This window comes from Atta cephalotes (assembly GCF_000143395.1).
Source record: "Atta cephalotes unplaced genomic scaffold scaffold00048, whole genome shotgun sequence".
Lineage (NCBI taxonomy): Eukaryota > Metazoa > Arthropoda > Insecta > Hymenoptera > Formicidae > Atta > Atta cephalotes.
Genome location: NW_012130112.1, coordinates 788,695 through 797,507, shown reverse-complemented (window position 1 = coordinate 797,507; position 8,813 = coordinate 788,695).

Below are 8,813 nucleotides of genomic sequence, written 5' to 3'. Positions count from 1 at the left end.
AATAGTATATATATATATATATATATATATATATCTTGAAGTAATATCTCTTGCAGTAATTCGATTATGTTTCATTTGTTATTCCTTTCTTATTTTAACTCGGCACAAATGTAAAAATTCTCACTATTAATAAGTTACCTCGAATTAATATTATTATGTAAAAAGGATTTAATTAAAAGGTTTTTATAATTAAAACTGTTTGAAAAAGAATGAGGTTAAAAAAGAATTAAAAGTCGAATTCTATAATTAAATGCCTTAACTTCCGCAATTAATAGACAATGTTGAAGGTACGGATAATGATAACGGAGCATCAAGTATTGATTCACAATTATTATTTGAACTTCTTCCACGTATTTGTCAATATTTGCGCATTCTGCATATTGTTTACAAAGCTGTTTGCGAAAACAAAATATAGTATTGCGAAACACGACGACGGCGAGCTATTTTTGAAATAATAAAACGTAATGAGAAATGTTTTGAAAAACAGCATTACCATAATTTAATTTATTTGTCAAACGTCGATCCCTTTAATGATAATGAGCCCTCCGGGCTTAAGAGTTACAAAGATCGCAAACGTGTCGTATGCACGTTATTGATGCGAGATATGTTTATTTTTTTCTCTCTTTCTGCCATCGAGACAATTTCGAATCGCAGATCGGGCAATTACCAAGCGTATGAATATTTAATCGAGCCTTCGGTGACCGGTTGTGCTGAATGCAGTTCACTGTATAATCCTGGACGTCAAAATATACACCCCGTCGGTGTGCGCGATCAGCAGAGGGTTAAAATGTTCGCGCGCCTGCGACGAAGTGAATATTTATGGTTTGCGCGCGTATACATGGCAAAGCATTGTTCTTCATTACTTTTGCGCATGAAATTCATGTCTGGTCATGAGAACTGTACATTAAGGATTTGAAGAAACCAGTGCAATCTTCTTTTTAATTAGTTAAGAGATACGGTTGTACACTTTACGCAAATTAATGATCAGAATTCTTTTTTTTTCTTCCCTCATAGTTTCCTCGAATAATCTGCAGAAAATCCGTAGTATTCGTTATTCGCTGTCGTCCGCAAATTGATACGGATGCGAGCCGCGGATAAGTTAAAAGAATACGAAGGACTGTCGGCGAGAAGAGATTTATTGGATCGACCATCTAGTCGTGTATTTTTTCGTCGGAGCGTGAAAAAATCGTTACTCAACGGAGCGTTACCTTCTCGAGAAATGGCTCAAGTTAAAGCACCGACGGATCCACGGGTATATATGGGAAGAAATATTGTAGGGAACTGTGCACCGCGAGAACTTACCGGTCCTTATTTCATAGCAAGGGCCAAGGTTACAGTAGATTTTTCATGTAACCGTCGTTAGACGAGTACCTCTAAATCTTTTCATAACTTGGTAATCTCAATATCAACCCTAATTGGTAGTCGTGAATTTAGTACCTAGACCGAGACATTTTTTTCAATTACGCACCAAATCTCTAGATAGCTTTTAGAAAGCAACTTCTGATGATATTTTCATGATTTGCTAGATTTTCTTAATAAAACTTTGTAAACACATTTCATTAAAATATTGTGTTACTTTACATCTTATTCCTAAGCATGATTTATAAATTTTTCATGAGCCATACATCCCCACCCTGGGATACGGCAAAAATGCAAAGGTTTTAAAAAGTCATTTTTTTTTTTAATATAAAAATTAATATTGTGTGTTTCTAATTCTTTTTTTTAGCAGTAGATATAAAGTTTAGTAGGTATAAAGTTTTTATTGGCACAGTACATTTATATATAATTAATAATACTGCTAAATAAATTTTTGATAGGTGTGATATATATGTATATACATCGGAGTCATCCTAAAGTTGCGAATTGTCGAAAAATAATTTTAAACAGAAATTTATAAAAAATAAATTTTTTGAATAGACAAATATATCAGGTATATCAGTTGAAAGAAATATTAGTTAAAAATTTAGTGCTAGATACTATTGGAAACAATATTCTCGTAAAAATTAAATACACACAAATCTTTGATTGAGAAAAACTTGCTGACAGAAGCCAAAAATTTTGTTTTTTTATTAAAGCCTAATCTCTTTAGATTTTGATAACAAAAATAAAATTTTTTCCTTTTGTCGACCAGCTTTGAGAAATAAAAAAATACAAAAGAAAAAAGTTTTTTTCCAGTTTCAGTGAAAATATGTAATTATAAATTGAAGGACATTATACATGCAAATTGTATTCATATTTTATTCTTTATATTACGAAATTTCCGTAAATAAAGAATATACTGAAATTTTTGAGCGATAATGTACATAATCTTATTCCTCGGATTTGAACCTTCAAAATGAAAAAAAGTGATTTAATTACGTTAACTTTAGGCAAAGGTACATTAATTTAAAGTTTTGTCAGGTAAATTAGACCCATGAATACCAGTTAAGAAAATTTCGGAGCAAACACCAATTAGGGTTAAGTTGCAAATTCAAATTCCATTAAAATATGATGAGCTCTTATGAGATAAAAAAAAGTTTAAAGTTTAAAGCAAAATTGATTTAAAAAAATCTCATTGTTGACATGAGTGAAAGATTAATTTGCTTACTTTAAAGCACATGGTCTTTTGACACACCCCCTAAATTGCTCTTATTAAGTATAGTATATAAATAGAGATATCTGATCGTGTCCGTTCGCGTGTTCGATCGTGTTCACTTTCTCGTATGCCTTTTGTACCACGATCTTGTCGAGATCGTGTTTGGGTCGCATTTGAAAATCACTTTGTAGATATCGCTCGCGCCGGATAGCGCGATGAATGAAAAAAGAGTTGGTGGGAAATAAAAACCACTCACGAATGTCCGATCGAGCATAGCCGATAAAATGCCTTGCGAGATAAATTAGCCCGCGCCCGTATAAATATTCCTTTCAACTGGCGGAAATAAGCTGCTGCGATAAATTCAATACCGGTGGCCTCCGGTGCTATTCCCGATGCTGCCGCCGTTGTTGCTGCTGCTACTGTTGCTGTTGCTGCTGCTCCTTGAACCCGATAATTGATCCTCGCCGTATGTTGCCTTGTTATTTTCCTAAAGCACCGCGAGCCGATAACGCGGAGTGAAATATGCGCGATGGCCTCGGTCGATTTTACCGGTTAATATCTGCACCCCTGAATTTAAATCTTTACGCTCGATGCGAAATGATAGAGCGAAAAACGAGAAGTCGGTTATCGCGCGTCGGTGACACAGAAACATTTTTGGGTATAATAACGGACGGATGGATGTATGTACGTGACGCTATGCTAATTGTCATCGTGACCGGTGAAATATCACGATGTCAAAATAATACGCTCGCGCGTTGATACGTCGTGCGACTTCAACAGAGATGCTCCTCCTGCCGTTTGACAATTTTTTTATTTCTCAATGGATAGAGCAATTATACACTATTGTTGATTCGCTATCAATAGCTTTTATTTAACTCTCGAATGCGTCACGTTGTTGATTGGCAACAAAGTGATTAAATATATAGAAAAAAAATAGCTGGCGGAGTGAAATATAGATGTATAGCCACGAAAGTGAAATGGTATAACAATAAACTGAATAGATGGCTGTTCATCTTTTGTGTTACAAATAGCTGATTGTTTCGAATTGTTTACGTCACTTGTTGGCTCCCCTGTTACACAGTTCTTCATAACGTTCCGTGCGGTTTTTTTCGTATTTGTCATCCAGGAACAGACATTTTAGTGTCATATAAATATATACGTACGCGAAATACAGTTCTATTTTTTCCCAATTTGCTTTATGTTTAATTAAATTTAGGCTACTGATAGCCGTCGATACCTAATTTTCCGCGCGCAAACCGAAAGAGTAAACAATTTCTAAAATTACCCTATTCGCTCGATCGGGGTGAAACGATTGCGAACCGGTAGCAATCGCGAAGTCGATTGAATTGTTAATCTCTTAGAGTTCCAAAATCGATTTCCGTCTACCGTGGACCTTAAGCACCCGGCGACTCGTTTATTTTTCGCCGCTATTGAATTGAGAACTAACGAACCTCTTTGAGACGGCGGAGGAACGTTTTATAGAGACGTTAGCCCGCTGCTCGTCGGGCAAAATTTCGATATTAATGCGAAAGCACGAGACGCGGTTAGAACCTCCTCTGTCGTTATCTCGCATAAGACGCTCCATATTCAATCGACCGTAACTTGAAAGATTTCAACGCGCCGCGAAACGAAATCATCGCGTAGAAATAAACAGCGTTTCCTCTTAAATTCGGCATTCGGGCGTACATATCTAGGCGTACCTAGACTCTCTAGAAATAGAGTTTGGTCTGAAGCAAAATGGCAAAATTAACGTCGCAAACTACGTACATATACAAATATTAATTTGTACGTTGATTTTATCCAATGTTAATATTTATCACTTAACTAATATAAACCGGTACATTACAATTTTAATTAATAAAATTAATAAGAAATAGAAGAAATTAAGAAGAGGCCAGATGTACACCGAGAAATAAATGATATTCTATTCTTTTTTAAAATAATTTGATTTGTTAAAAGTTTAAAATTTATTTATTATGCAAAAAATTCGACTAGTTGTGCCTTCGGTTTAATAGTAGTGAAAAAGATTTTTCCTCAATTTCCATCAAATTTAGAATGAATATTATAAATTAAAAATAGGCAAAAAAATTGCTCAGGTAGTACAAAAAATTCAAAAAGTAATTCTTTTTAAATCATAGTATTAATATATTCATTTTCCATTCTGAAATGAAAATTCTGACATCTAGCAAATAAGTATCTAAAAATGTCTTAAACACATATTGGGAGTACAAATTAGTTCGGTCCGTTTCCTTAAAGATAGCTCCAGCTGTTGTGAATGGTTCATAGTGACAGCTGATTTTGGTGGTTTCAGAGAGGTTAAACATCTCTTAATAATATTCAGTTTATATCGCTTTGAGTTTCATACAAAAACCTTGATTTTTACTGTGTTTGAAATGTCGAATTTTGTGTTAACCAAGCAGCATTTGCGGGAAGTTTTGATTTTCTGCTTTAATTGGAAGAAAAGTGCGGATGAAGCCCATCGAATGCTTGTCGAAGTTTATGGTGACACTGCTCCAACTAATAAATAAAATAAATCATGTAGAGAATGATTTCGACGTTTGGAGATTTCAGCGTTGAAGACAAGCCTCGCTCTGGATAGCCAAAAAAATTCGAAGACAAAGAATTAGAGGCATTACTCGAAGATTTCATCAGAATCAAAGAATCAAAACGCAAGAGGAGCTTGCAGAATCATTGGGGATAACTCAATAAGCCGTTTCTGTACGATTGAGAACTATGGGAATGATTCAAAAACAAGGAAATTGAGTGCCTTATGAACAGAAACCGAGAGACGTTGAAAGACAATTTTTCACTTGCAAACAGCTGATTCAAAGACAACAGAGAAAAGCTTTTTTGCATCGGATTGTGACTGGAGATGAGAAGTGGATTCTACGACAATCCCAAGAAGAAAAAATACGCTAAGCCCGGTCAATCGTTGCCCTCGACCTCAACATCAACACCACGGCCGAATTCATGGTTCGAAGATCATGCTCTGTATCTGGAATAAGGGGCAAAAGGGTCTTGTTTACTATGAACTGCTGAAATCGATTCCATTACGGGCGATCGGTATCGGCTACAATTGATTCGTTTGAACCGTGCATTGAGAAAAACGGCCGGAATACGAGCAAAGACATGATACAGTTATTCTTCTTCATGACAACGCTCGGCCTCATGTCGCTAAAGTCGTAAATAAATATTTGGAAACGCTCAAATGGAATGTTTTATCGCACCCGCCGTATTCTCCATTACTCCTTCTGATTACTGGTTGTTCCGAAGGATGCAGCAAGTCGCCGGTTCACTTCTTTCACAGAAATCGAAAATTGGCTCCAAAATTGGATCGCCTCCAAAGACGAGTCATTTTTTCAAGATGAAATTCGAAAATTGCCTGAGAGATGGGAAAAAATAGTGGACAATACTTTAATTGATCTGTTCATTCATTTTGTTTTGAAATAAATGCACAAAAAAACGGACCGAACTAATTTGTACTCCCAATAATATTCTAATCCAAAGTCTTAAAAATGTCCGTCCGTAATTCTTAGGATTTATTTTTGATATGGCGGACTGCCACTAGGCAGTGACTGCCAGATAGCAGTGTCGTTTCTCGCATGTAAAATAGTCAAGCTCTTTAAAATCTATATAACCGGATCTCATACATGTCATAATTATTTGTATGCATGTTTGATTAGGCTTTCACACGCATTTAGTGCGAGATATAATTATATTTTTATACTAACGAAGCTAATGAATGTAACGATACTTTGTGAAATATTTTGATCTTGCAGAATAATAGAATTGTTTCAAGGATTACGGACATTTTGAGAACTATGGATTTAAATGTCCAATGGATATATGAAGGATATAATGAGGCTCATTTGTCCTAAATAAATCTTTGGGTTTTAACAGATAGTCTCTCGATGTTCCACTAACAGGATGTGCTATTAAGATGTTGAATATTCACTGAGGAAAATTTCTGGTTAGAAATAAACGAAAGTTGTAATCATATCATTTCTAGAATTCCAGTCTTCTCAATTAAAATATTATAATAAATTCAATAATAAACGATTTATTATATAGGGTCATATAATGTAAACGCACAATAACTAAAAAATAATGCCTATATCGGTCAAAAATGTATCTTAATAACTTTAACTTTAAATAATTTCATATAAATTTATATAATTTATATACCACACATTTATAATCTTTCGAATTGCGCATCGAATTTTCGGATTTAGAAACGCAACTGAACTACTATAATAATATCACAAAGTTAACAGGCAATTTAATAATTGATGTTTAATTTTAAGAAAGATCATTTTAAGAAGATCTTAATGTAATGAAAATCTTTAAATAAATTTATTATGAAAAATATTATTTATAGATTCAATCAGAAAGTTCTGATTGGTCCATTTTCAACTAGAATTTCAATTAATGCAAGCAAACTCTTTTTCCAATAAAATACTGCTGACAACAATAGAGATCTTCTAATAAGAGTCTGGAACCGTTGTGTGTGCAGAGTTTTTAGCAAAATCATATGAGACAGGACATATATTCATTATTTCTTTCTCTTTTTCTTTCGGTTCTATCTTTTTGTTCTCTCTCTCTCTCTCTCTCTCTCTCAAAAAGTTACTAAAACATGGCAGAATCAAAACTGCTGTTTTATGTCTAATCTTATTAAGTCTTGTGTCCACGATGCTAGAAATCTGTCTGTGATTTCAAAAGAAGAAAGAATTGATCAATAGTATTGGTGATCAAATTGTTCAAATGTGATTTATTATATGTGATTTATATTAATTCTGTCTCTGTCTGAAATCTCAAAGCAATTTCTAATATCATGAACACAAGGCTTTATATATAAAAGGTCTCTAGGTTCTGCCATATATTGCTTCAGAGCTAATGAAAAATTGAACAAGATTGTTCAGACTCTTATTTCTAGAGACGTGATATTCATTCTCATTTTAAGTAATGTCTCAAGATGCTGATATGACTCTTTAGATTATATATAATTTTAAGATGTCATAAATCAATCAGAGAGCCATATTAGCCATATCTTAAGACATTACTTATTACATAAGATTATTTTTAAAATAAGAAGTGATTACGAAGGTCTAAGCGTCCTTATGCCTGAGTGAAAATCCGCCATTTCTGATTCATCTTCCTCGCTATCCATCTCCTCTACATACGAGGGAAAGAGAATCCGCAATGTACGTTACACGATTTTATTTACGCGGCCTCATATCGCGCAAGATACACGTCCCGTAAAGGTGAGAGCGGGTCGACCGCGCTTGTCCTAAGACGCAAACAAATCTCCGGAGCTTTCTCGCGCATGTAAATACAAAACCGTCGTACGCGTTAAGCCGCTCGGGCACGCGCAGGAAATAAATTGGATAAAAGCGGGCGACGATTGTCGCGGCTTCTCCCGTCCCAACGAGGATGTCGCGCACGATGTGTGTGCGTGTATGTATCAATATATGTGTATATATATATATATATATGTATGTGTGTGTGTGTGTGTGTGTGTGTGTGCGCGTGTGTGTGCGTGCGTGTGTAATATAAGCGCGTTATCGCGATTCTCGTCCCACGATATTACTTCGCACTCTGTAAATTTGCCCCGCTCGCGCTAATGAAACATTTACCATTACCGGCTTGTATCTTTTTAGCCCATCGAGAGCGACGGCGCGGCGACGCGACGCTTTCGCCCACGCCGACCGGCGAGACGTGACGCGGCGCGTTTGTTAGCACGTGCTTGTGACGGACGCGGACATGGTCGATTTAATTAAACGCGATTGGGGAGGCGTGTATAGGAGGACAAGGAGGATCATGCGAGACAGAGAGAAACGACGTTACGACGAAGACGATGCGGCGAGGATGCGGTATCGGTCGGATGCAGCGAGATATTTATTCACGTCTGCGTGCGCTGAATGCGCCACTCGAATGCGCCTAAAAATCGTGGAGCATTCGCGCGCGTGATTTAGCACTGTAAATCAGCCTGTAATGCAAGGATTAATCCCGGTGCTGAATGTATCGTCGGCGAGAGATTATAAATTTGTTCGCGCAGCGCGAAGCGGGTGCTAATCCGTAACTGTATCTCTGGAGACTTCCAGATTTTAGGAAACCCCATTGCGTGATCCTCAAAATAGACGATGGAATGTGTGTGTGTGTGTGTGTGTGTGTGTGTGTGTGTGTGTGTGTGTGTGTGTGTGTGTGTGTGTGTGTGTGTGTGTGTGTGTGTGTGTGTGTG